We start from the raw sequence: 26,866 nt of genomic DNA on the forward strand, positions 1-26,866 counted from the left end.
TATGTTAAATGTGGAATGAGTAAGAGGGGTTGGGATATTATAAGCATTTGCTTCATCCAACCCCTTTTCAAGCCTTGCATAAAAGTCTCTGCCAAAATGTAAAAAAAAAATGTGTGTTGTTGTATTGTGCAGGTTTGAAATAAATAATTCAATTCAATTCAATGTTCTGGACCGAAAATCACTTCATATTCTTTACTGCTCACTAGTGTTACCATGTTTGAGTTATTGTGCAGAAATATCGGGAAATAACTACAAATTTCCATCGTTCATTATTTTCTACCGCACCTGTCTGAATAATTATATCTAAGTTATCACAAAACTTTGTGTTGCCATGAGTTCCCGGCGAGAAGACAAAAGCTGTCTTTAAACCTACCAAGAAGAAGGCTTGTAAAACTCCACTGTGTAGGATGGGAAGCAACATGAAGGTGTTCTGTTTCTTTGATGTATTGTAGTCAACAGAAAGATATTGTTTTGATCCAAGATCTACAAAGCGAAGAGGAAGCAGGACCTGACTCCCCTCTAGGGACCACTTTGAACTGTTTTACGACCTTTTCTGTGAACTGTTTACAACCTTTTCTTTGAACTGTTCTGTAACCAAAGGCGATGGCTGTTTCCGACCCCGTCCCTTAGAAACAGCTGTTGCCATGTAATCAGGGAAAGTCCAAATAAAAGAGGAGGCGTACAATCTTTCGTCAGGGGCGTGGGACGACACTGTCCAAGAGTACAGTGTCTACGCGTCTCTCCTCAATTGGGCCAAATTTAATTATGTCTCTGTTTAATTCCTTGCTTCTTGTCTTGTTTAATAGATGTCATCAGTGTTTGAACCTGACAGCACCTGTTCAAGAAGTCGCATTAATGGGAAGAAGTATTTTATTTACTATTGGTTAGCTTCAGAATAACAATGTTAATACAAAGAATAAGAGACTTGTTATACTCTAAAAATGTTGGTCTTACTTAGAAATGCACGCATTTAGTTGTATTCAGTGTAAAAAAATATTATATGGCTCTTACGGAAATACATTTTAAACATATTTGGCTTTCATGGCTCTCTCAGCCAAAAAGGTTCCCGACCCCTGGTTTAAGCAAAGAAATGAAAAAAAGCACCAATATGATGCAGTTTAAGAGACTGCTCAAACTACAAGTGTTCACAAAGTACAAAGAAGAACAATTATGATGAACGTCTTGCACTTTTTTTCTTCTAGATAATGATTATGTATTTAATATTTGTTTACTTACTTATGGTATATTTATTTATTTATGGTGCATGCATACATTTGTTATTTATTTATGGTGCAGATTTGGAGATGCAATACTTGATAAAATAATACACTGTATATTAGGAAATTGCATGGTTGTGATGTTCATGTAACTCTGCCTTGAATGTAACAAAAATGAGTGATTTGTGAATTTCACGGTGGTACAGGGGTTAGTGTGTGTGTCTCACAATACGAAGTAACTGGGTTCGATCCCCGGGATCACGGTCTTTCTGTGTAGTGTTTGCATGTTCTCCCTGTGACTGCGTGGGGTCCCTCAGATACTCCGGCTTCCTCCCACCTCCAAAGACATGCACCTGCAGATGCAACACTAAATTGGCCCGAGTGTGTGAATGTGAGTGTGAATGTTGTCTATCTGTGTTGGCCCTGCGATGAGGTGGCGACTTCTCCAGGGTGTACGCCGCCTACCGCCCGAATGCAGCTGAGATGGGCTCCAGCACCCCCCGCGACCCCAAAAGGGACAAGCGGTAGAAAATGGATGGATGGATGGATTTATTTATCCACTGTTCTGTTACAAACAGAGGACAAGGAAATGGGATAAAATTGCTATGGTATGAAAAGGGGTAGAATTAAATAAGCTCTGCTTCTTCCTACTCATTTTCAAAATGCTGTAATGAACAGCTGAATATGTGAATATGTGATGCATTACATTGCATCGTATGCATGTTCGAAATAAACTGACACTTAAATTGAACTGAAATTAAACCGGGAATACTTTATTTTGTGTTTGTGCATAACTTCCTGTTCAACACTTGCAGATTTGAGCTAAATTGAACAGAATTTGTTGTGGCGTCCGGACAAAATGGAAGCTCTGCGTATATTTAGGGCTGAAATGTGTAACCACAAGGGCATTTTGGTGACGTTCCGCGGGCGCAGAGAATTGACACACTGACTTGAATAAAAACGGAAAGAGTCCGCTGGTGCGACACAGCATTCATTGGAAATCTGGGGTTACTGTTTTTCAAACAAATACAAATTTGACATTTGTAAATGCCGCTTTTTTGGACTACAAGACGCACTTAAAATCCTTTCATTTGCTCCAAGCTCGACAGTGCGCCTTATAACCAGCTGTGCCTAATGTACGGAATAATTTTGGTTGTGCTTACCGACCTTAAAGCAATTTTATGTGGTACATGGTGTAATGATAAGTCTTCTTCTGTCGTGTGCCTTTAGATTTTCAGCTCTGTTGAGGCGAGCCAGGTCAACGAGTCATCGTCCAGGTCAATCAGACCTTGTTCGCCATTCGGTGGCCGGTGTTTGGGGCAACTAGTTACTATATGCTCTACTATCTGGACTGGGTCCCCACACTCGCAGGAGGCATCTTCCGCAAGTCCACACCTCTTCATTGCTGCTCCGTAGCGACCGACGCCGGTCCTCAAGCGGTTGAGGGTTGTCCTCTGCTTCCGAGACGTCTGTGGGGTCGTCGATGTAGTGGTGCAGCCTAGATGGTTCTGCTAACTTCCACTGTTCTCTCCATCTCGTCTTGACCCAGGTGGCCTTGGAAGCATCAGCTGATGTTGTGCTGAGCAGCTCGTGGGCTTGCATGGCAAAGGGGCGCCTTGACATTAGGCGCACGCGTCGTGGTGTTTCTGTGACGATCTTATGGAGGAGGTGGGATTCGCTGGTCTGTGCCTTTCGGGAGAGGCCCAGTGTGGCTGCTTCTCATCTGATGTTTGCCTTCACAGTGCCAAGGCAAAGACAAGTGCCTGTGGCGCCCTAATACGGCGGCTAGCCGGCACCACATGGGTAGCTACGACACGAAGACACTGCACATGTCCACGCTGGCCCTGGTGTTCTCAGCCGCCGAGTACTGTGCCCCGGTTTGGTGCCGTAGCGCCCATGTAAAGAAGTTGGATGTCGCCCTCAACAGCGCCCTGCGGACCGTCTCCGGGTGCCTGCGAGGGACCCCAGTAAACTAATGATAAGTGTGACCAGTAGATGGAAGTCATACATAAGAGATACGTGTAGACTGCAATATGATGGCAGTCACACATAAGAGGTACGTGTAGACTGCAATATGACCCAAGTAAACAACACCAAAATGTTATATGTTCCATTGAAAATATAGAACATTACACACGACGCTCAAAAATGTTCAAAATGTTAATTATTATGGTGTGTGTATAAGGTAAGACATATTATCTGGTGTTTTGTTTCGCAATATTATGCACAAATAACTTTTCTTACCTTCTGGTACCTGCTGATGTGTATTTGGGATCTGCATAAGTCCTGAAAATGTGCGCGCGTCCACCTTTGTAGTCCGGGCTGACGACCTAGTCGATAAGCTTCTTCTTTTTTCTATCTTCTTGTTATGGGAAATTCATCCTCTGCTGTTGCCATTTCTACTATAAAGTAGTGTAAGATTCTTACTTATATCTGTCAGTAAACTCGCCATGAAATCGCTAAAATATACCGGTGTAGTGAGTTTACATTAATCACCCAAGGTACTTTAGTTATTAGAGAGTTCCGGTCGACCGGTTTTTCACAGGACACATGGCTGGCGTTATTGTTGCACTAGTGAGCCACGGATGAGGAGATGCTGCTCCGTTATTGATTTAAGTAATGTCTGAAAGTCATTAAAACAGTTAGCTCCATCTTTTGACACTACTTCCACTCCTGTCCTTGCACGCTACACCGCTACAACAAAGATGACAGAGAAAAGACGCTGCCGAAGGTGAACCACGTAATTAAGACTGCCCACAAAACGTCGCATCCTGAAGCGACTGTCAGAAAGCGACTTTAAGATGATCTGTAAACAACATAATCTATGCAACCTTTTGACCAAAGAACCACCATTACATGTTTGGACACCCCTTTGTGTGCAAAAATCTCACATCAACTATTTGATTTCTTAGCGTCCCTTTGTGAGCAAAAATTTGAGTTATTGCAGCTGGAACTAATCGACGCTTTACTCCAGTCAGCCTCAACATGCTGTGTCGCTGTTAGCGTGAGGATTTTTGCTACTTCATGCAGCAAACGCGCATGGTTAGAGACAAGAGCATTAGAAAAAAAAAAAAAACTAACTGCCGTTACTTTCTGTTCTGTTGCTAAACTGAGTCCTTTTTAGCTTAGGAACCTTGTGCAAAAATGAAATAAAGTTAGGGTTCAATACGTTTTGAGTAATTCACTAAGCAAATGGCACATACGCAGTGGAATGGCCCCATTCGCACAGTTGTCTTTGGGAGAGAGGCAGGGTCCACATACACAAACAAGTGCTCACACTCACATTTACATTTGTATTATTTTTTGTCATTTATAGTCTCTGATTAACTTAAAGTGCATGTTTTGAACTGTGGGAGGAAACCAAGCATGGGGAAAATATGCAAACTTCACCAAATAGCCTTGGGGTCCATTATTCCAATATATTAGTAACTGTGGCTTAAAATACTTATTAAATACATTAAAGTTGTGCTGTTTTAGTGTAAACGTTATGATCCAACAAAGGTCAATGTGTTGCTGACCTCGATAGCATATATCAGGGTTGACAAGCAAGATGTAGCTGACACATTATTCTTAAAGGCCTACTGAAATGCGATTTTCTTATTTAAACGGGGATAGCAGGTCCATTCTATGTGTCATACTTGATCATTTCGCAATATTGCCATATTTTTGCTGAAAGGGTTTAGTACAGAACATCGACGATAAAGTTCACAACTTTTGGTCGCTGATAAAAAAGCCTTGCCTGTACCGGAAGTAGCAGACGAGTAGCGTGACATCACAGGTTGTGGAGCTCCTCACATCCGCACATTGTTTACAATCATGGCCACCAGCAGCGAGAGCGATTCGGACCGAGAAAGCGACGATTTCCCCATTAATTTGAGCAAGGGTGAAAGATTTGTGGATGAGGAAAGTGAGAGTGAAGGACTAGAAGGCAGTGGGAGCGATTCAGATAGGGAAGATGCTGTGAGAGGCGGGTGGGACCTGATATTCAGCTGGGAATGACTAAAACAGTAAATAAACACAAGACATATATATATACTCTATTAGCCACAACACAACCAGGCTTATATTTAATATGCCACAAATTAATACCGCATAACAAACACCTCCGCCCTCCCGTCCATATAACCCGCCAATACAACTCAAACACCTGCACAACACACTCAATCCCACAGCCCAAAGTACCGTTCACCTCCCCAAAGTTCATACAGCACATATATTTCCCCAAAGTCCCCAAAGTCCCCAAAGTTGCGTATGTGACATGCACATAGCGGCACGCACGTACGGGCAAGCGATCAAATGTTTGGAAGCCGCAGCTGCATGCGTACTTACGGTACCGTGTCTGCGTATCCAACTCAAAGTCCTCCTGGTAAGAGTCTCTGTTGTCCCAGTTCTCCACAGGCCAATGGTAAAGCTTGACTGTCATCTTCCGGGAATGTAAACAATGAAACACCGGCCGTGTTTGTGTTGCTGAAGTCGGCCGCAATACACCGCTTCCCTCCTACAGCTTTCTTCTTTGCTGTCTCCATTGTTCATTGAACAAATTGCAAAAGATTCACCAACACAGATGTCCAGAATACTGTGGAATTTTGCGATGAAAACAGACGACTTAATAGCTGGCCACCATGCTGTCCCAAAATGTCCTCCACAATCTGTGACGTCACGCGCTGACGTCATCATACCGAGACATTTTCAGCAGGATATTTCGCGCAAAATTTAAAATTGCAGTTTAGTAAGCTAACCGCGCCGTATTGGCATGTGTTGCAATGTTAAGATTTCATCATTGATATATAAACTATCAGACTGCGTGGTCGGTAGTAGTGGGTTTCAGTAGGCCTTTAAATGTAGGTGATAGGCATACTTGCCAACCCTCCCGGATTTTCCGGGAGACTCCCGAAATTCAGCGCCTCTCCCGAAAACCTCCCGGGACAAATTTTCTCCCGAAAATCTCCCAAAATTCAGGCGGAGCTGGAGGCCACGCCCCCTCCAGCTGCATGCGGACCTGAGTCCGCTTTCCCACAATATAAAGAACGTCTACAGTAAAGCAGTCCGTCTGCCGTAAACAGCAATGTTGTGACACTCTTAAACAGGACAATACTGCCATCTAGTGTATTTGATGAAAGCACTTTTGTGCGTGCCACACATCAATGCATAATCAGCATGGTTAGAAAGATAGTGACAGAGAATAGAACAAGGATGGACAATTCAACCCTTAACTCAACAATGAGTAGATGAGTGTTATGTGTGTGTATATGTGTAAATAAATGAACACTGAAATTCAAGTATTTATTTTATTTATATATATATATATATATATATATATATATATATATATATATATATATATATATATATATATATATATATATATATATATATATATATAGCTAGAATTCACTGAAAGTCAATTATTTCTTATTTATATATATATATCCATCCATCCATCCATCCATTTTCTACAACTTATTCCCTTCGGGGTCGCGGGGATATATATATATATATATATATATATATATATATATACATATATATATATATATATATATATATATATATATATATATATATATATATATATATATATATATATATATATATATATATATATATATATATATATATATATGTAACTGCTGTGTACCTGTCCCGCCAAGAACCCACACACAGGCTGGATTGGATGATGTGGTTCTTTACTGGTAGCTGCAATGAGTGATCAGAACGCACATACACACAATATGTGGTTAGCACCTCTGTTGATTTCGATGTCATTAGCACAGAACAGGTAGTCTGCCAATAAGCTTCCGGTTTGCGGTCATATTTACAGACTTTCAGGTACCAGCAGGTGGCGCAATTGGACCTCTCATTGCATAACAAACAATATACATATTTTAGCAGGAATTTCACTCAAATAATCAAAGTATTTCTTATACCCGTTACATACACCCCCCTGAAATTCTGCTAAATTTAGGAGTGCAGTGCAAAACTTGAGACAAAAAACAAAAATAATAAGTGCATTACTAGGAACAAAACTGGCGTGCATGTCAGTTCTAAAACTCTCTCAAAAAGGAGTGTGGAAAGAAAGAAGGTGATCAATCTCCTAACTAAACACAGACTCAGAGATGCCTGTTACACCTCTGAAATGCAATATGTTGTTCCTGTAGCTTCAAGTTCTACTTAGACTCTTCTTTGGTCAAATACTTTCAGAACTCAAACTGAAATTGCATCTCTAAAGAACTTAAACAAGGCACTAACTGATACTGTGGACGCAGAATCCTCATCTACTACTTGCTTATTCATTTGACAAATAAGGCGTTGTGTAGGGTTCATGAGACTACGATCCCTAAGACCATAACGGCCAGGCTGTGTGCAAATTGCTTGAGCTAAAGGGCCTGGAATGTCACTGTTCAGAAACTCAGTGTCAAGAATGGCTGTCTCAGGAGCATCAGTGTCCGGGGAGTCAATGTCTTGTTGAGGGTCTTTGTCAGGAGAAGCAACGTCTGTGGGGATATTGTCAGGAGGGGACATGTCAGTAGAGTCAGTGTCCAAAGGGGTCACATCTGGATGGACAGTTACGGGAGGGGCAACTTCTGTGTCAGTGACAATATCTTCAGAGCACTGTGGTGAGCCTTCCGCACCATTAACAGCAGCATAGTCAACATCTTCAGGGACTCGCTGACTGTCCTGACTGGACGCGGTGACTGAGAGAGAGTCGGACTGAGCAGCATCAGACCTCCGGTCAAACGAGTCATCCTCTTCAGAATGGACTTTCTCTTCACCTGTCCGCATTAGCCAGTTGACTGTGCGTACATCACTGTCTTCCACCAGATCAGGCACGTCAGGACATACATCACTTCCATGCGCAGCAGCGTCACATTCAGAGTGCCCAGAGACATTGTCCAGGTATCTGTCACATGGCAGGAAGCTAACAGAGAGTAGTAGATTCCGGTGAACGACTCTCTCTCTGCCTGTCAGGCAATCCTTGACTCTGTAGACATTGAGTTCAGGTCTGACTGAGATGACTTCATAAGGGGTCGACTCCCATTTGTCTGCAACCTTGCGTTTTCCTGGCACACCTCTGTTGGCAATCAGCACTCTGTCTCCAACGACGAGGGGTGAGCCTTTGACTTTGCGGTTGTACAACTTGGCGTGGCGAGTCTGTTTCCTGAGACTGTTCCTCTGCACAATCTGAGCAGCTTCATGCAGATCCTTCTTCAGTTGGGACACAAAATCTGAGTGACTGACAACAGCGTCATTGGTGAGAGCATGTTGAAACATGACGTCGACAGGGAGACGAGGGATTCTTCCAAACATTAAGCAGAAGGGTGCAAACCCTGTTGTCTCATGCTCTGCGCAGTTGTAGCAGAAGGTAAGTTGCTGCAGCATTTGTGGCCACTTTGCTTTGGACTGAAGGGGAAGAGACCTGATCATATCTCCCAGGGTCCTGTTAAAACGCTCTGTGACACCATTTCCCATGGGGTGATACGGAGTCGTATGGGACTTCTGTACCCCAGCCATCTCTAGAAGCTCCTTAATCAGCTTGCTCTCAAAATTGGCTCCCTGGTCCGAATGGATGCGTCGAGGAAAGCCATAAATTAGAAAGAAGTCATTCCAGAGACGACGAGCGACTTGCCTGGCAGTCTGATTCTTGCATGGGAAGGTGTGTGCCATCTTGGAGAAGTGATCGGTCACAACTAGAACATCCACAGACTTGTTCCCTTGCTCAGCAGTCCAAAAGTCTATGCAGACCAACTCCATAGGCTCAGAGGTGATAATGTTCTTGAGAGGCGCACGGCTGTGTGGCTCGGGTGTCTTCCCTACTATGCAGCGCTGACAAGACTGAACATAGTTCACAACATCCCGTTCCATGCCACTCCAGAAGAATCGTTGCCTCACCAGAGACAAGGTTCGATGCTGGCCTTGGTGACCTGCTGAGTCATGGAGACCTTGGAGGACTTTCTGCTTTAAAGAGTCTGGTACTATGAACTGGAGGATCTTCTTGTTCATCTGGGGATCCTTTCTTATCTTGTACAGCATGCCATTCTGTATGGTCAGTCTACTCCAATGCTTTAGAAGCTTGATCACGCTATGTGACTCAACAGCTCGCTCACGCCTGGTAGGTCTCTTGTGTCTCTGTACAAAGTACATGGCCCTGCCTACTGTCTTGTCTTGCTCCTGTTGACCAACAAGCTGACTCTGAGGGAGTGCAGTGGACTGGTCTTCCTTCTGTAGAAGACTGAAGGCAGCGTCTGCCCCAATCATGTGACTCACACCTCCAGTGGACTGAGCACTAAAGATGGCAGCGACTTCCTCTGACGCAACTGAGCCTCTTGTGTTCGGTGAAATTGCCTCTTGCACTGGCCCGTCTGATGTCTCACCGCCTTCGTCCACAACAGCCTGACAGTTGTTGGACACTCTGAACACCTCTTGCACAGTTCTGTCATTCACACCGTTGACTTGTTCCAACAGTGAGGCATAAGGTTCAGTGACAAGGCGATGACCCACACACGACTGGACAAATGGCTCACGACTCAATGCGTCGGCTACGATATTCTTTGGGCCGGGAATGTACTTCAAGTCGAAGTCAGAAGTAGCGAGCTTTGCCACCCACCGCTGTTCACACGCGTCAAGTCTGGGTTTGGTCAGAATATATGTCAAGGGGTTATTGTCAGTCCATGTGGTAAAGTGTCTGCCTTTCAACCAGTGGCTGAATTTGTCGCATACTGCCCATTTCAAGGCAAGAAATTCAAGTCGGTGCGCAGGGTAGTTTAGCTGGGAGCGAGAGAGCGTTCTACTCACAAAGGCGACAGGTCTGGCTACCTTTCCACCAGGCGGAAGTTGCGATAGGACAGCTCCAATCCCATCAAAGGATGCGTCAACAGCCAGAATGAACGGGGCATTGAAATCTGGGTGGGCTAGAGTGACACTTGTCATGAGGTTGTGTTTCAGTGTCTCAAACGCGGTCTGGCATGCGTCGGACCAATCAGCAGGAGTCAGCTTCACAGGACCTCCTTTCTTCACAGGTTTGCGACCTTTCTTGCGTTTGCACTGAGCACTAGGTTCAGCTGTGAGCCTGAACAGCGGTTTAGCCTTCGCAGAACATGCCTCAATGAAACTTTGGTAGTACATCACCATGCCTAAAAACGATCTGATTTTACTAGGACAAGGTGTTTTACCATCGGATTCCATGACGTCTGCGACCTGTAGGTCATTTATGGCTCTGACTTTCTCAGGGTCTGTTCGAACTCCGTCTTCACTGATGACGTGCCCGAGAAATTTCACAGTCCTCCTGAGGAAGAAGCACTTCTTGGGTGCGAGCTTAAGGTTGTGCTCCTTGAGGCGGGCAAACACCATCTGCAGGCGTTTGAGTGCAACTTCTTCTGTAGGTGCAAATACCATCAGATCGTCGAGGTAACACAACAGGCTCGTGAAATTCTCGTCACCGAATATTGACATCATCATCCTCATGAAGGTAGCTGGACTGTTGCATAGGCCCTGAGGGAGACGGTTATATTCATGAAGTCCAAAGGGTGATGAGAATGCTGTATATTTCTTGTCATCAGGGTGCAAGGGGACATTATAGAAGCCTGATGTCAGGTCCATCGTGGAGAATAGAGCATTCCCACCGAGTGCGGCTAGAGCATCTGCTTGGTGCGGCAGTGGGTAGGCATCCTTCACAGTTCTTGCATTGAGCCATCTGAAGTCAGTGCATACTCTGAGGTCTCCATTCCGCTTCCATACGAGAACGAGTGCAGATGCATATTCACTGCTCGACTTTTGAATAATGCCTTTTTCCTCCATCTCATTCAGAGTCGTTCTCAGTTTCTCATACTGGCTTGGTGGTATGCGCCTGTATGGTAGACGGAACGGCTTGTCATCAACAAGGTGGATGCGATGCACAAACTCTTTGGCCTCTCCGCAGTCCATCTTGTGTCTGGAGAAGATTGACTCATATTCTTCAATAATGTGAACAAGCTTGTCTTTCCACTGCAGTGACACTTCGCATGACTTCAGATCAATGTCTTGCAGGCCCAGAGTCTCCAGTGCACGCACCATGTCCTCTTCTGACCTTGGATGCACATCTTCGCTCTGCACACACTGCATGTTGCACTTGACCTCCTCCGCTTTGGGTAGGTCCTCCACTGCGATACAGGGGGACACATCTGCGATCTTGGTGTTCCTTCTCAACACCACAGTTCTGTTTGTAGGGTTAATGACTTTAATGGGCACCCATCGATCTCCCCAAAGTGGAGTAATAACCCTTCCAACAAGGATTTGTTTGGGTCTGGCTTTAGACTGGGTCGGCTCAACGACCACGGTACTGCCTACTGACATCACAGCTGACTCAGGTAACTTGCCCCAGACAAGGTGCTCACTCTGTGGTTTCAGTGTTACACAACTTTTGACTTTCACTGTTCCCACCTTATCTGGAATGCATTCACCTCTCCATCTCTCTGTGTTGGACAGTAGTGACAAGAATTGGCAGTGGTCATCAGTCTGACCATTGTCGGGCGAGGAACAAGCCTCCAGTAGCCGTCAGTGCTCTTCAGTTGAGTTAGGATATGCTTGATAGCATTGCTGCCAAGGATCATTGCTTCTGTCTGACCAGGTACAACCATTACCGGAACGATCATCCTGCATCCGTAAACGGTAACATCAAGGTTATACATGTCTTTGGGGGAAACGCGGTGTCCACCGCAGCCTACAATGACATAACCATCAGCTGTGTCCTTTGTCATGTCAGGGCATTGCTGCAGCAGGGACTCAACAGCAGACTCACTTATTGTACAGGCCATTGACCCACTGTCTAACAGTGCTTTGAAAGTGGGGCCATTCTTTACAAGTACAGGCGTGTAGAACAGGCTATCAGTCTCTGCTATTCTCTGGGATCCCTGAAAGATCAGTTTCTTGGATGAGACTACTGTACTGCCACTATAACTGCTGTGCGACTCATAGAGGGATTCAATATCAAGCATGTCGGGCTTTTCATAACTTGTTGGAGGTTCAATTAGCTGATCTGCACGGTCCTCCCCTGTGTGCAGATCGGTCAGTTTTCCTGAGGCTGTGGAGTGGTCCTCCTCGCTGGACAGTCACGACGTGAATGGCCTGGAGCATAGCACTTGAAGCAAAGCCTCTTCTCCCGGCAATGAGAGAAAGCACTGTGACTGTCATCTTTGCAAATAATGCATGGCATGTCAGTGAACCCGTCAACTCTGTTCTCAAGACACCTGGGTGGAGCTCTCTTCCTTACTTGTGACTGGTTAGAGGTCCCACGCAGCAGAACCTTTTCCAACATAGCCATCACCTCCGCTAGAGGGACATACTGAGGGCTCTGGGTTTGAGGTGGCTTGTGACCACTGCGGTCAAGGGCTGGACTATGGCTCACCTCAGCTGCGTGTACTGCGATGTCCATCCTCTTCACAGTGTGTACTGGGGGAGTTGCTTTGCAGCTCATCTCAGCATGGTACTCGTTCAGCACCTCCAGCACTTCACACGCTGACCATTTGTCGATTGTTTTGGATCTGAAAGTGAGGGCCAGGTCTTTGCATGAACAGTTCCGAATAAACATGCGAGTCACCTCTGTTTCAGGGTTGTCCAGAGTCTTGCCCTGCTCTCTCAGACAGTCAATGGCGAGGTCAGCTGCCCTGTTCAGTCTCAGCCAGTAGTCATAGGGGTCTTCCTGGTCTCTAGGCAAAGTCGAGTAAAAGTCAGCTAAGGGGACAGAAGAGTACCTAGTACAGCTAAAGTGTTTTCTAAGTAGACCATAAATCAGGTCGGGCTGAGCATGCATGTCAATATTACTGTTCCTAATGCCAAACTTCGCTACATCCTTAGCTTTTCCCCTCAAATGTATAAGGATCTCCTCAGCCTGCTCTTCGACTCTCAGATTACTCCTCTTAATGAATGTTCTCATCAGATCTTCCCATTCATGCACCTTAATTGAATCCGACCCATCTCCTACAAATGATGGTGGTTCCTTAACCTTCCTATGTGTGACAACCTGAACCTGAGATACATCAGACACATGGCTAGGCTGACTCAGTGTGCTTGTTACATCCTGTGTGAAAGTTGAAGCAGGAGTTACTGTGTTATTTGGCTGCATACGTGACATGATGCTATCAGCTAACTGTTGACCTATCTCCTGAATGACAGTCCTCATCTGGTCAGCTACACACTCAGAGACGCTACCAATAGGATTTGGTGTAGACGTGACTTGAGGCAAATAAGAGCTAGTGCGTTGGTTAGCTGCATTATGTATGCTAGCATTGGAAACTGCCTCTAATGAGGGTAAACTAACACCTGGGGCAGGACTATCAACAGAAAAGGGGATGGGGGTAGGCATACCCCTGCCTCTGCCAACATGAATGGGTGTGCCAAACCGTGGAAAAAGTGGATTACTCTGAAAAGACATGTTTCAAAAATGTCTGCCACAATACCGTACAGTCCACCCCACTTTGTGAAATCATCAATAAGAAAATGGCAAATAGAATCAAAATGATAAAACAAATCAGTCTGTGTGACACGTTACTGCTTTGCCACATAAAATGATCAGTGCCGCTGGACACACTATAATGAGCTTCACTGCAATATATGCTACCCTTGCAAACTGTTAACACACAAATACTGTGAACTGATGGCTTCATGGAGGCAGGACGGTCACCGGTTCGACGAACTTGATAGAAGTCTCGGGTCACGGCACCAATGTAACTGCTGTGTACCCGTCCCGCCAAGAACCCACACACAGGCTGGATTGGATGATGTGGTTCTTTACTGGTAGCTGCAATGAGTGATCAGAACGCACATACACACAATATGTGGTTAGCACCTCTGCTGATTTCGATGTCATTAGCACAGAACAGGAAGTCTGCCAATAAGCTTCCGGTTTGCGGTCATATTTACAGACTTTCAGGTACCAGCAGGTGGCGCAATTGGACCTCTCATTGCATTACAAACAATATACATATTTTAGCAGGAATTTCACTCAAATAATCAAAGTATTTCTTATACCCGTTACATATATATATATATATATATATATATATATATATATATATATATATATATATATATATATGAAATACTTGACTTGGTAAATTCTAGCTGTAAATATACTCCTCCCCTCTTAACCACGCCCCCAACCACGCCCCCGCCCCAACCACGCCCCCCGCACCCACCCCCCACCTCCCGAAATTGGAGGTCTCAAGGTTGGCAAGTATGGTGATAGGATACTTTGGAAAGTTGTTTAGGTTCACCAAATGAGCTGTAAATATCTCATGGTCAAATGCCATGCTGATAAGTTAACAAAGAACAGACAAAAGTGGCACCCTGTCACTGCAGGGACAAAGCATTAGTTCAAGTTGGAAAACATTCAAGCCCAGTAAAATTCCACACAAAAACCCATTGCTTGAGCCTATCCAGCAATGCCAATCGCTGGGCAAATACCTCCAAAAAACATTCACACTTAGATTCACATCTGTAGACAATATAGTCTGTATTTGTACTCAATGAGATTGTTTTATTTTCACTATAAGAGATAGACTTCAGCCAGGCCCTACCTCCCAATAGTAAAAAAGTTTTAAATCCACACAGTGATCTGGATTACCCCTAAAATCCATGACCCTACCGAAGACACGTCTAAAACAGTCTGACTTTAGCATATGAATAGTTTAATAAAACAAAACACAAATTTATTAAACTTAGTTCCTGGAACTAAAGGTTCCTGTAGACCTGTTTGGGTTACATTTCCACTGCATTTCACAGTTGAGGGTAGTTTATATCACATCAGTTGTCACAGCAAGTAACAAACTATCTGATGTGTTTTACCTTTGTTGCACTCATTTGTTGCCTCCTATATTTCACAAATTCCGATGTCGTGGAGTCTCACTGAGCAGCTGTCGTTGCTACTTTGAAGTCCGACTGAAAACTTTATATTTCTCTGTAAATACAAAACCCAAAACCAGTGAAGTTGGCATGTTGTGTAAATCGTGAATAAAAACAGAATACAATGATTTGCAAATCCTTTTCAACTTATATTCAATTGAATACACTGCAAAGACAAGATATTTAACGTTCAAACTGGTAAATGTTGTTATTTTTTGCAAATATTAGCTCATTCGGAATTTGATGCCTGCAACATGTTTCAAAAATGTTGGCACAAGTGGCAAAAAAGACTGAGAAATTTGAGGAATGCTCATCAAACACTTATTTGGAACATCTCACAGGTGAACAGGCTAATTGGAAACAGGCGGGTGCCATGATTGGGTATAAAAGCCGCTTCCATGAAATGCTCAGTCATTCTCAAACAAAGATGGGGCGTGGGTCATCACTTTGTGAACAAATGCGTGAGCAAATTGTCGAACAGTTTCAGAACAACATTTCTCAACGACCTATTGCAAGGAATTTAGGGATTTTACCATCTACGGTCCGTAATATCATCAAAAAGTTCAGAAAATCTGGAGAAAGGCCAAAAACCAACATTAAATGCCCGTGACCTTCGATCCCTCAGACGGTACTGCATCAAAGAGCGACATCAGTATGTACACGATATCACCACATGGGCTCAGGAACACTTCAAAAAACCACTGTCAGTAACTACAGTTCGTCGCTACATCTGTAAGTGCAAGTTAAAACTCTTCTATGCAAAGCAAAAAACATTTATCAATAACACCCAGAAACGGCGCCGGCTTCGCTGGGCCCGAGCTCATCTAAGATGGACTGATACAAAGTGGAAAAGTGTTCTGTGGTCTGACGAGTCTACATTTCAAATTTGTTTTTGGAAACTGTGCACGTCCTGTCCTCCGGACCAAAGAGGAAAAGAACCATCTATTCAGGTGTATTGGAGAGGAGGATACGCCGAATAGTTGAACCTCGGATTCAGAAGGAACAGTGTGGTTTTTGTCCTGGTCGTGGAACTGTGGACCAGCTCTATACTCTCGGCAGGGTCCTTGAGGGTGCATGGGAATTTGTCCAACCAGTCTACATGTGCTTTGTGGACTTGGAGAAGGCATTCGACCGCGTCCCTCGGGAAGTCCTGTGGGGAGTGCTCAGAGAGTACAGGGTATCAGAATGTATGATTGTGGCGGTCCGCTCCCTGTACGATCAGTGTCAGAGCTTGGTCCGCATTGCCGGCAGTAAGTCAGACACGTTTCCAATGAGGGTTGTACTCCGCCAAGGCTGCCCTTTGTCACCGATTCTGTTCATAACTTTTATGGACAGAATTTCTTTGCGCAGTCAAGGCGTTGAGGGGATCTGGTTTGGTGGCTGCAGGATTACTTCTCTGCTTTTTGCAGATGATGTGGTCCTGATGGCTTCATCTGGCCAGGATCTTCAGCTCTCACTGGATCGGTTCGCAGCCGAGTGTGAAGCAACTGGGATGAGAATCAGCACCTCCAAGTCCGAGTCCATGGTTCTCGCCCGGAAAAGGGTGGAGTGCCATCTCCGGGTTGCGGAGGAGACACTGACCCAAGTGGAGGAGTTCAAGTACTGTTCAACAACTTAAGCTGTACATCAAGAAAGAATGGGAAATAATTCCACCTGAAAAGCTTCAAAAATTGGTCTCTTCAGTTCCCAAGCGTTTAGAGTGTTGTTAAAAGGAAAGGCCATGTAACACAGCGGTAAAAAATGCCCCTGTGCCCACTTTTTTGCAATGTTTTGCTGCCATTAAATCTATGTTAATGATTATTTACAAAGAAAAAAAAAATGTTTTTCAGTTCGAACATTAAATGACATTAAATAAATAATAATGGATTAGATTTTATATCGCGCTTTTCTATTATTAGATACTCAAAGCGCTCACAGAGAAGTGGGAACCCATCATTCATTCACACCTGGTGGTGGTAAATATCTTGTCTTTGCAGTGTGTCGATTGAATATATTTTGAAAAGGATTCGCAAATCATTGTATTCTGTTTTTATTTACGGTTTACACAATGTGCCAACTTCACTGGTTTTGGGTTTTGTAGAATACATTTACAGGGAGCAGGGAAGCAAGGAAGCTGCAAACCACTCTATGATGTCAACATCGGCACAAAAACTTGCAATCAGCGCGCCACTATAAACAGTTCATATGCATTAGCGCTTATAATAACAACATAACTAATACTTGATTAATATTCAAGTAACGAAATGTAATTTGAGTATTTTTGGCGCTTTTTGACAGGTTATTTATCGGATTTTATGGGCGGAATAATGGAGCTCCCATTGGCTCCACTGTAAGTTTATTTGATATTTAGAATGCATAAAAATAAAATTAAAAATCCATCCGTCGTCATGTCTTACATAATGATTGTGAACTATAGGCAGAATTCCAAAAAAGTGCGGTTCCCCTTGTTTATCCTCAACATAAATATAATTTGTGTCAACAAAAACATGAGCCAGATTAGAGTTTGATGTGAAAATTATTTAATATTTAGTTGGATGCGATCTACATTTAAACATGCCAGTGTGATCAAAAAACATAGGAAAGACTTTCACTATTTTTTGATTACTTAATTTATTGTTAAATCTCAGGAGAGCTTCTTGCGGGATAAGTCGTGTGTGACACAAAGTCGGGACATTCATCGGTATTCGGTGTCAATCTGCTGCAACTACCAGGAATTGCTGCCAAGTACACGGCCAATGAGTCAAAGGAGCACATTGTGACAACAATATGTGGCAAAATGAAACGTCCTCACCAACGTTCCCTCTAAGCTGCGCGCCTGTGCAATTGCGCACTGCTCAAGCGTCCTCTGCACACGGCAAATCTATGCCACGCACAAAATCAAAGAAAAAAATAAGCGCATAACAATTTTTGACACACGGACACGACAGAGAAAACAGTTTTCGTCATCATTGTTCAAATATTGTAACGTCTGTCGAGACGCTTTGAGGACATGAATCCCATCCACCACTTTACTGAGCAAAACTCTTTATTGTCGGCCATAAACACATCACCAAAACATTAGTAAAAAAAATTATATCTAGCAAAAGTGGTCATTTTCTGCGGTACAAACCAGACCAAAAGCAACTTTGTTATATCAACAGCAGCCGCTCGCTCTTTCTCACTTGCGCCAACACATGCACATATGGCACTTAGCCAGTGATGCGTTTACAGCCACACAAAAAGTCGGACAACTCCAACACCACACATAAAGTGTCATTCCAGGTCTACTATGATTTACCAATCAAATGTGTGCTTATTCTAGTGTCATTTATTAGGAATCTTAATTTATAAATATTAATCATGAAATGCTGTTAGTATATTAAATAAATACTAATAAAAATATATTTTTTACAAACAGGAAGTTGCAGGAATGTACACATGATCCCCTGCTTACATCTCATTGTGCAACATGTGAATGTTTTAATGGGAACTAAATGCAATGTCTGAAAGGGGTACACATTTCCAAAGCAGGACCTCCACCCAGACAAACAATACAAGTACACAGTTCATGAAAAACAATATTTTTTGTTATTGTCATTGTAAGTGGGCCTAAACACTTATATTAGAAAATCATCTCATGAAAATGACTGCTGTCATTTGATTATAATAATAAGAGAATGTTGTCTGTCTATCTGTGTTGGCCCTGCGATGAGGTGGGGACCTGTCCCGAAAGGGACAAGCGGTAGAAAATGGATGGAGATTGAACTTGTTATTTAGTCAGGTTTGGGACAGGTGTGCTGCTGGTGTAGCCACAGTGTGCACGTCTGATGTTGCTCACATGGGCTCCACTGAATGCTCAGGGAGTTTTTGCGTTTGCTCACATACATGAAAAATTAGAGAGAACATTGGTCCTCACCAATATGACTAAGACAATGAATCATTAAATGCATTTGCACTGTCACCAAAGTGGCCACAGTGGTGACACGAAGTTGGCATGAGACAACGCGCATTTCTGCGTCAACGTCAGTCTTGATACAACTCATCTTGGCTGTGAAAAAGGATTTACACCAGGTTTTTGTGCGTTAGCAAGCTTGGGCATCTAGCCAGGTGAGATGACAGCTGGAGAGTGTTAAGCAAGCCAAGTCAGCAGAGGCCTCATGTAACAACAGTTGCGTGGCGTTCTTCAAATCCAGAAAACTATGTACGCCAGTAAAAATTCAGATGTATTAAAGTTTACGCACGCACAAATCCAAGCACATTTCTTTTTTACATTACAGAAAGCTTCAAATTGGTCCCAGATTTTAAATACGCAAATGATAATGAAAGTCACCATGTGCTTGGACTAGACACAATCTGACCAATCACAAATCAGTAAGAGGGGATTTTTGTTTGTGTGTTTCGATCAAACGGCAGAAAGATTGTGAGCCGGATATTGCCATGTTTCCGAGATCTGAACGCAGGCTGGAATAAAGAAATAAAAAAGGTTGTGTCAGAAAGAAATTTAATAAGAAGATAGACATGCGTGGGCAAAAGTGTCTCGGGAAATTAGTGCTGCACCCCGTTTGAAAAGGTAGTCGCTACAATAATACGTAAAACTTTAGAAGATGTGGGTGACTGATTACCCCCAATATGAATATAGTTGTGAGTAGTTTGTGTAATTTACAACAAAAGTGTAGCTCAGATTAGAGTTTTGATGTCTCCTGGATCACAGACTATTTGTCTGATAAGCCCCAGTTTGTGCAGGAGTTTCCTGTCAGATAGTGTGGTCAGTGGTGTAGGTGCTCGAGAGGGGACTGTTCTGTCACCATTCCTGATCACTCTGTACACCGTAAATAACCAGTATAGCTCAATGATTTGCCAACTGCCGAAGTACTCTGAAGATTCTGGGTGTATCAGAGATGGACAGGAGGTGGAGTACAGGACACTGATAACCAGAGGTGGGACCAAGTCATTGCTTTGCAAGTCACAAGTAAGTCTCAAGTCTTTGCCCTCAAGTCTCGAGTCAAGTCCCAAGTCAAGACAGGCAAGTCCGAGTCAAGTCCAAAGTCAAGACTGGAAAGTCTCAAGTCAAGTCCCAAGTCCTGCATTTTGAGTTTTGAGTCCTTTCAAGTCGTTTTAACCACAGACTAATGCATATACACAGATTGTGTATACTTTTAAAACACTGTATTTATTTATTAAAACAAGTGCATTTGAAATTGCAGGGAAAAAGATAGTGGTGACATTGCACTTCAAAATAGCACTATTAACCAGTCATTTTAAACATGTAACTCATTCCTTTACAGAATAAACACATTTAAAAAAAAACAAGTGCAACTGTACTTATTTGCACAAAAGTGTTAACATTGTATTTCCATGGCATATTGCATTGTAACTAGTTCCACAGCAGTTTCTATCCTGTTCTTACCTTATATCATTGATCTCATCTCATACTGTATGTGTGTTGATGTGTGCGTACACATGAAAAACATAACAAATATATGAACATAACAATGAACAGAGTTGTACTTTTTAGATGTCAGGGCCCTATGCAATATGTACTCATATTCTTAATATAGTATACATTTTAACTGACCTTTATTTGACTATGTTTGTCTTTTTGTAGGTGGCTAAAATACGCGGTGCTGCTGACCGCCGTCTAACTTTACGTTACTGTGTGTGATACATTGACTAACGTAATGTTACTGTGTGTGATACATTGACTAACGTTACGTTACTGTGTGTGATACATTGACTAACGTAACGTTATGTATAGGTACCTCATGCAACCCTGCTTAAAAAAAATCACTTGACAAAAAGTATGAATAAGGTAACGAACTGCAGTGGACGCAACAGATTGCCGTGTTTACAATGACGTTATAACCATAGACATCTTATAAGTAGACGCAGTATTGGTTGCTGTGACGTGAGCAATTTGGCCGCCATCTTGAAGTGGTGATGAGGAGCCGGCGAGCAGCCTAAACTGACAGTTGACAGGTAGAAAACAAAGATGCTGGTGTTCAGCATTTTCCTGCTCAAATGAGCGGACTGTTGAAAATAGGAATCGGGGGATTACTTTTCACAAGTAAGATTTAACATTAACGTACTATTGGTTGTATTTTTTGAAAATAACATTACCACAGAGTTGAGAAGGAGCAAAGATCTTCAATATTTGTATGTGAAAATCACAAATAAATCTTCTGGGGGAGGATGACCCCCCTACAGGGGTTTGGTTTACAAACTTTCAGCCCCACCTAAAACAAAATTCACCAGCCGCCACTGATTATGATGCATTCTCATTTTAGGCAAAGTATAAGACAATACTTTCTTAACAGTATAATTGTAACCAGGAATAAGTCTTCAAGTAACAATATTCAAAAACTAACATTGTTGAGTAAAACAGAATTTGGTTTTATTCTGAATCCAGTGAAACAGATTGGTGGTTTTAGCTGATATAAAGACTTCCAGGTGTTTATATATGTTTAAGTATTTGGCAGACACTTTTATCCAAAGCGACTTACATAAAAAAATACATATAAAACAATCACTGCAAACATTATCATTTAAGGGAAGAATGTAATAGAAAATATCAATACAAAGTGTCAAGACAGAATAAACTCTCTGCTGCTGAAGCAACAGAGATACAGTCTATAGGTCCCTAAAATATATAGATATCTAATGTATTCATACATTGTTTATGTAGGATATATGCATGTATATATAACCTAATCATATTGTTTCTTCAACTTAAAAATAGTTTACCGTTTTTTCCCCCTTCTCTGGGATTATATTCCCAGTTGTGATCTCGGACGTCTGGTCACTTATAGCGTATAAGAATATTATATTACTGTTAAGCAAACTATGAATAATAAAACACGCCAAAACATGTGTCTGTTATCATAGCTACACTTATGACAAAAAAGGGGGTGAAAATCAGTGGTATTCAGTGAGGTAAGATTAATTAAATGCGCTGACAATTCATTGCTCCTGACAAATTAATTGCACTGAGTGGAGCGGATCACCACTCCAAGATAGCGGCCACGCGTCTCGTCTGCGCCAGTAGGCAGTAGCGCTCCATGCTGCGTCTACTTATAAGATGTCTATGGTTATAACGTTAGCAGTGAGTTTGCAGCCTCACTGATTTAACTACACAGCAAATAAAAGTCATGTTACTTAGCCAATAAACGTTATCTTACATTCAAAACTTACCCTTCTTTGTGCAACTTCAAATGTCGAACGAAGTTGGAAGTTGTTGCGTCTCCGTCTGCAATATTCGAACTGCGTGATTTGCATACGGCAATTCGTTTTTTGTTGACCAAGTCGTAGTTTTTATACCCGAACGGAACCAACTTTGGCATAATTGTTTCTCACTGGCACGTTGTTGGACAACTCTTGTTCATTGGTTGTACTGCAATTTGATTGGATGAATGCTGTGTGATGCAAACAATGTATATCTAATTTGATTGGCTGTTGTACTGACAGCACACCAGCTGACAGGAACAACACGCTGATCGACACAGACGAAGAAAATGAAAAATACAGAGCGCTCCCAAATAACTTTTTAAGCTTTGGATTTTGGGGAAAGTGGCAAGTCATGTCAAGTCAAAAGGCTCAAGTCCAAGTGAAGTCACAAGTCATTGATGTTAAAGTCTAAGTCCAGTTGCAAGTCTCTTTACATTTTGTCAAGTCGAGTCTAAAGTCATCAAATTCATGACTCGAGTCTGACTCGAGTCCAAGTCATGTGACTCGAGTCCACACCTCTGCTGATAACTGACTTTGTAGAGTTGACTCAGGCTAATCATCTGCTCCTGAATGTGGACAAGACCGAGGAGCTCGCCATTTGCTTCAGAGGGACAAGCCCGTCATCATCCAGAGCAGGGAGGTGGCAGTATTAGGGTACTATAAGTATCTGAACAGCAGTCTGGACTCGAAACCCAACAGCAAAGCCGTATACAAAAAGGGTATAAGTAGAATGTACAAACGTACTTCGTGAGGAAGCTTAGGTCCTTTAATGTGTTGGAGATCGTCTATCGGTCTGTGGTAACAAGTGCACTGTACTGTGCAGTTATTTGCTGGGGGAGCGGCAACAACAAAATGAACATAAGTCGGATGGACAAACTGATCCAGAAATCAGGTCTAACTATTGGCACGCACTTAGAGGCCTTTATGTCAGTGAGAGACAGGAGGGCACTGGACAAACGGCTCCCCATCATGGACAATCATGCACCCCCGCTCCACCAGACAATTGAGGGACAGCCAAGTTCACACTCGTAGATGGCGCTACAAGAACACCTTTATTCCGCACTCCATCCATCTACACATCACTCTCCGTACGGTAATAGATAATACAGGTTTATTACTATACTGCTTAACGTTACCGCACCTTTCTTTGTTTATGTTGTGTATTTAAGATTATTTACGTGTAATTAATTTTATCTTTTAGTTTTGCTGTTGTTGTTAAATAATATTGCTTTTTTATTGTTGCTATTGTCTATTACATTTTATTTATTATTTATTTCTCTTTTTCAAGTGCTCTTCAAAGTGTCATAGGTATCTAGCTCAATGTAGGTAGCTCAATTATAAGACGAATGTCTTATAATTGAGCTACTCTGTCAAAACTATTTCCCCTTGGGGATCAATAGAGTTTGTCTAAGTCTATGTTTATCGGATTCCTGTTGATACTGTATTGGAGCAATATCGAGGAGCAAAAAGCTTCAAGGATCAAATATCGGTATTGCTTCTGAAGTAAAAACGTTGTATCTGAACCCCATTTGCACATATTTAGTTTTTTTGTGCCTTAAAAATGAGAAGAATAATGTGCAGAATGTTGACAATCAAACATGATGGACTTGCTTCAAGTTATTTAAGTCCCCAAAAGAGAATGTCTCTACTTGCCCCTTTTATTTGTTTATTTATTTATTTTTGTCAGTCTCAACAAAGGGCTTGGCAAAAATCTAGGAATGTGGAACAATACATTTGACTTCATTAGCACAGCTACAAGATCAACTTTCATCTTGTTGAAGAGTTGTTGATTTAGTACACTTTTGTGTCGTTTTGGTTTGTATGTGTTCTCATAAGCTCCACACTCTGCCTTTATGTAATTGTCATCTCTCAATTGTCGTTGTTGCATATTTTACTTGGTTTGTATGTTTCTTCAAGCTGTTAAAAAAAAAAGATTTTAGGCCCAGTGGGATGTACTGCATTCAAAGAAGACCTTGTCAAATATTTCGGCGGGGCTACATCACCTTTACATGTGTTGCAGGTTTGGATTCTCCAAGCCATGTTAGATTGTTGTCTAATTCTTACTGTACATTGCGCTACTTTTTTTAAGACATTCTTTTAATTCAAATGTTGATCTGTACCCGGGGTGACCTCTAACCAGAGGTGGGCTAGACCCTGGACAGATCGCCATGCAGCCAATTATAGGGCACATATATACAAATTCACATATCCTGTAGAAACAACCATTCACACCTGGACAATTTAGAGTCTTCAATGTGAATAAGTTTGGAATGTGAGAAAAAGTCACATTCTCACTAGGAGAGATCATGCCTTGTCTTTCCCATGATCCTTCTGGGGCTCGTTTTGTGTTAAGAAGCGCGTGTAAAATGTCAATTAATGGACGACCAAAATTTCTCTGCAAAGTTCTCTGCGTAAATTGAGACTTACGCAGATCCCAAATACACCTCAGCATGTATACAAATATGTAAGAAAAGTTGGTTTTGCATAAAATAGCAAAAAAAATATGCTAGATTATGTCTCCAAAGACAGGTGCTATTTTGAGGTCCTGATACACACACCATTATAATACCCATATGTTGAAGCACAGTGTGTCTGACTATGGTAGCTGTAAAGCTCAGCGTTCCATCAAGCGAGGCGGCTTTGTACCTTACGTCGAACTAAAACATTTTGGTAGATTTTTGTGCGCTGTGTGTAATGTTCTATACTCTCAATCTATTCTCGAAGTTTTGGTGTTGCTTGCTTACGGGTAGTTGCAAGTGTCGTTTATTGAACAGGTGTCAACCGACAGACCACACGTATCTCTCCCATCTATTGGTGACACTTATCATGACACCATGTACCAAATACAATTGCACAACCAGAATTAATACGTATATTAGACGCACTGGTTTGTATTGTATTTTGAGAAAATTAAAATATTTTAAGGATTATTTTCAGGATTAGGTCTCTGCTTTTTGCAGATGATGTGGTCCTGATGGCTTCATCTGGCCAGGATCTTCAGCTCTCACTGGATCGGTTTGCAGTTGAGTGTGAAGCGACTGGGATGAGAATCAGCACCTCCAAGTCCGAGTCCATGGTTCTCGCCCGGAAAAGGGTGAAGTGCCATCTCCGGGTTGCGGAGGAGACCCTGACCCAAGTGGAGGAGTTCAAGTACCTCGGAGTCTTGTTCACGAGTGAAGGAAGAGTGGATCGTGAGATCAACAGGCGGATCGGTGCGGCGTCTTCAGTAATGTGGACGCTGTATCAATCCGTTGTGGTGAAGAAGGAGCTGAACTGGAAGGCAAAGCTCTCAATTTACCGGTCGATCTACGTTCCCATCCTCACCTATGGTCATGAGCTTTGGCTTATGACCGAAAGAACAAGATCACGGGTACAAGCGGCCGAAATGAGTTTCCTTCGGCGGGTGGTGGGGCTCTCCCTTAGAGATAGGGTGAGAAGCTCTGCCATCCGGGAGGAGCTCAAAGTAAAGCCGCTGCTTCTCCACATCGAGAGGAGCCAGATGAGGTGGTTCAGGCATCTGGTCAGGATGCCACCCGAACGCCTCCCGAGTGAGGTGTTTAGGGCACGTCCGACCGGTAGGAGGCCACGGGGCAGACCCAGGACACGTTGGGAAGACTATGTCTCCCGGCTGCCCTGGGAACGCCTCGGGATCCCCCGGAAAGAGCTGGACGAAGTGGCTGGGGAGAGGGGAGTCTGGGTTTCTCTGCTTAGGCTGCTGCCCCCGCGACACAACCTCGGATAAGCGGAAGAAGATGGATGGATGGAAAAAAATTAAAGTGCGCCTTAAACACTTTAGATGAAAGAGACATATCATGGAATGATATTTGGAAAAATGCCAATAAGCCCTTTAGAAGCATTAAAAATAAGCTGAGTCAATTTAAGATCTTGAATAGATTGTATTTTACATATTTTCAGTTGTTTAAAATTGGTGTAGTAGATAGAAAGTTATGTATGAAGTGTCGGGCAGCTGAGGGAGCTCTTGTTCATTTATTGTGGGAATGTCAGAGAATAAAAGAGTTATGGTTGAAACCAAACAAAAGAAGCAATCACATTCCTTAATATAAACATCCCAATGACACTGCAAAATCGTATTCTTGGGGATCTCTATCAATAAAGTAACGTGTCATCAAAGAGTAAAAATGCATTTCTTTCAATATGCATCATAACAAAAAGGGTAATATTAAAAAAATGGATAGATGTTGATCGTCCAAAACATACTGACTGGTACACACAAGCTATGGGGATGATATCCGTAGAAAAAAACTGCATTTAGTTTAGATAATAATGAGTCATATATTGGAATATGGGATCCATTATTTAAATGTGTTTCTATTAAATGAACCAAAAATATGACTTATTTTATCTTTGTGGAAAATATTGGACACAATGTGTTGTCAAGCTTATGAGATGTGATGCAAGTGTAAGCCACTGTGACACTATTGTTTTTTTGTTTTTTTTATGTGTTTTTTTTTTTTATAAATGTCTGAAATGATAATGTCAATGAGGGATTTTTAATCACTGCTATGTTGAAATTGTTATTAATATTGATACTGTTGTTGATAATATTATTTTTT

Source organism: Nerophis lumbriciformis, linkage group LG16, assembly GCF_033978685.3.
Source record: "Nerophis lumbriciformis linkage group LG16, RoL_Nlum_v2.1, whole genome shotgun sequence".
NCBI lineage: Eukaryota > Metazoa > Chordata > Actinopteri > Syngnathiformes > Syngnathidae > Nerophis > Nerophis lumbriciformis.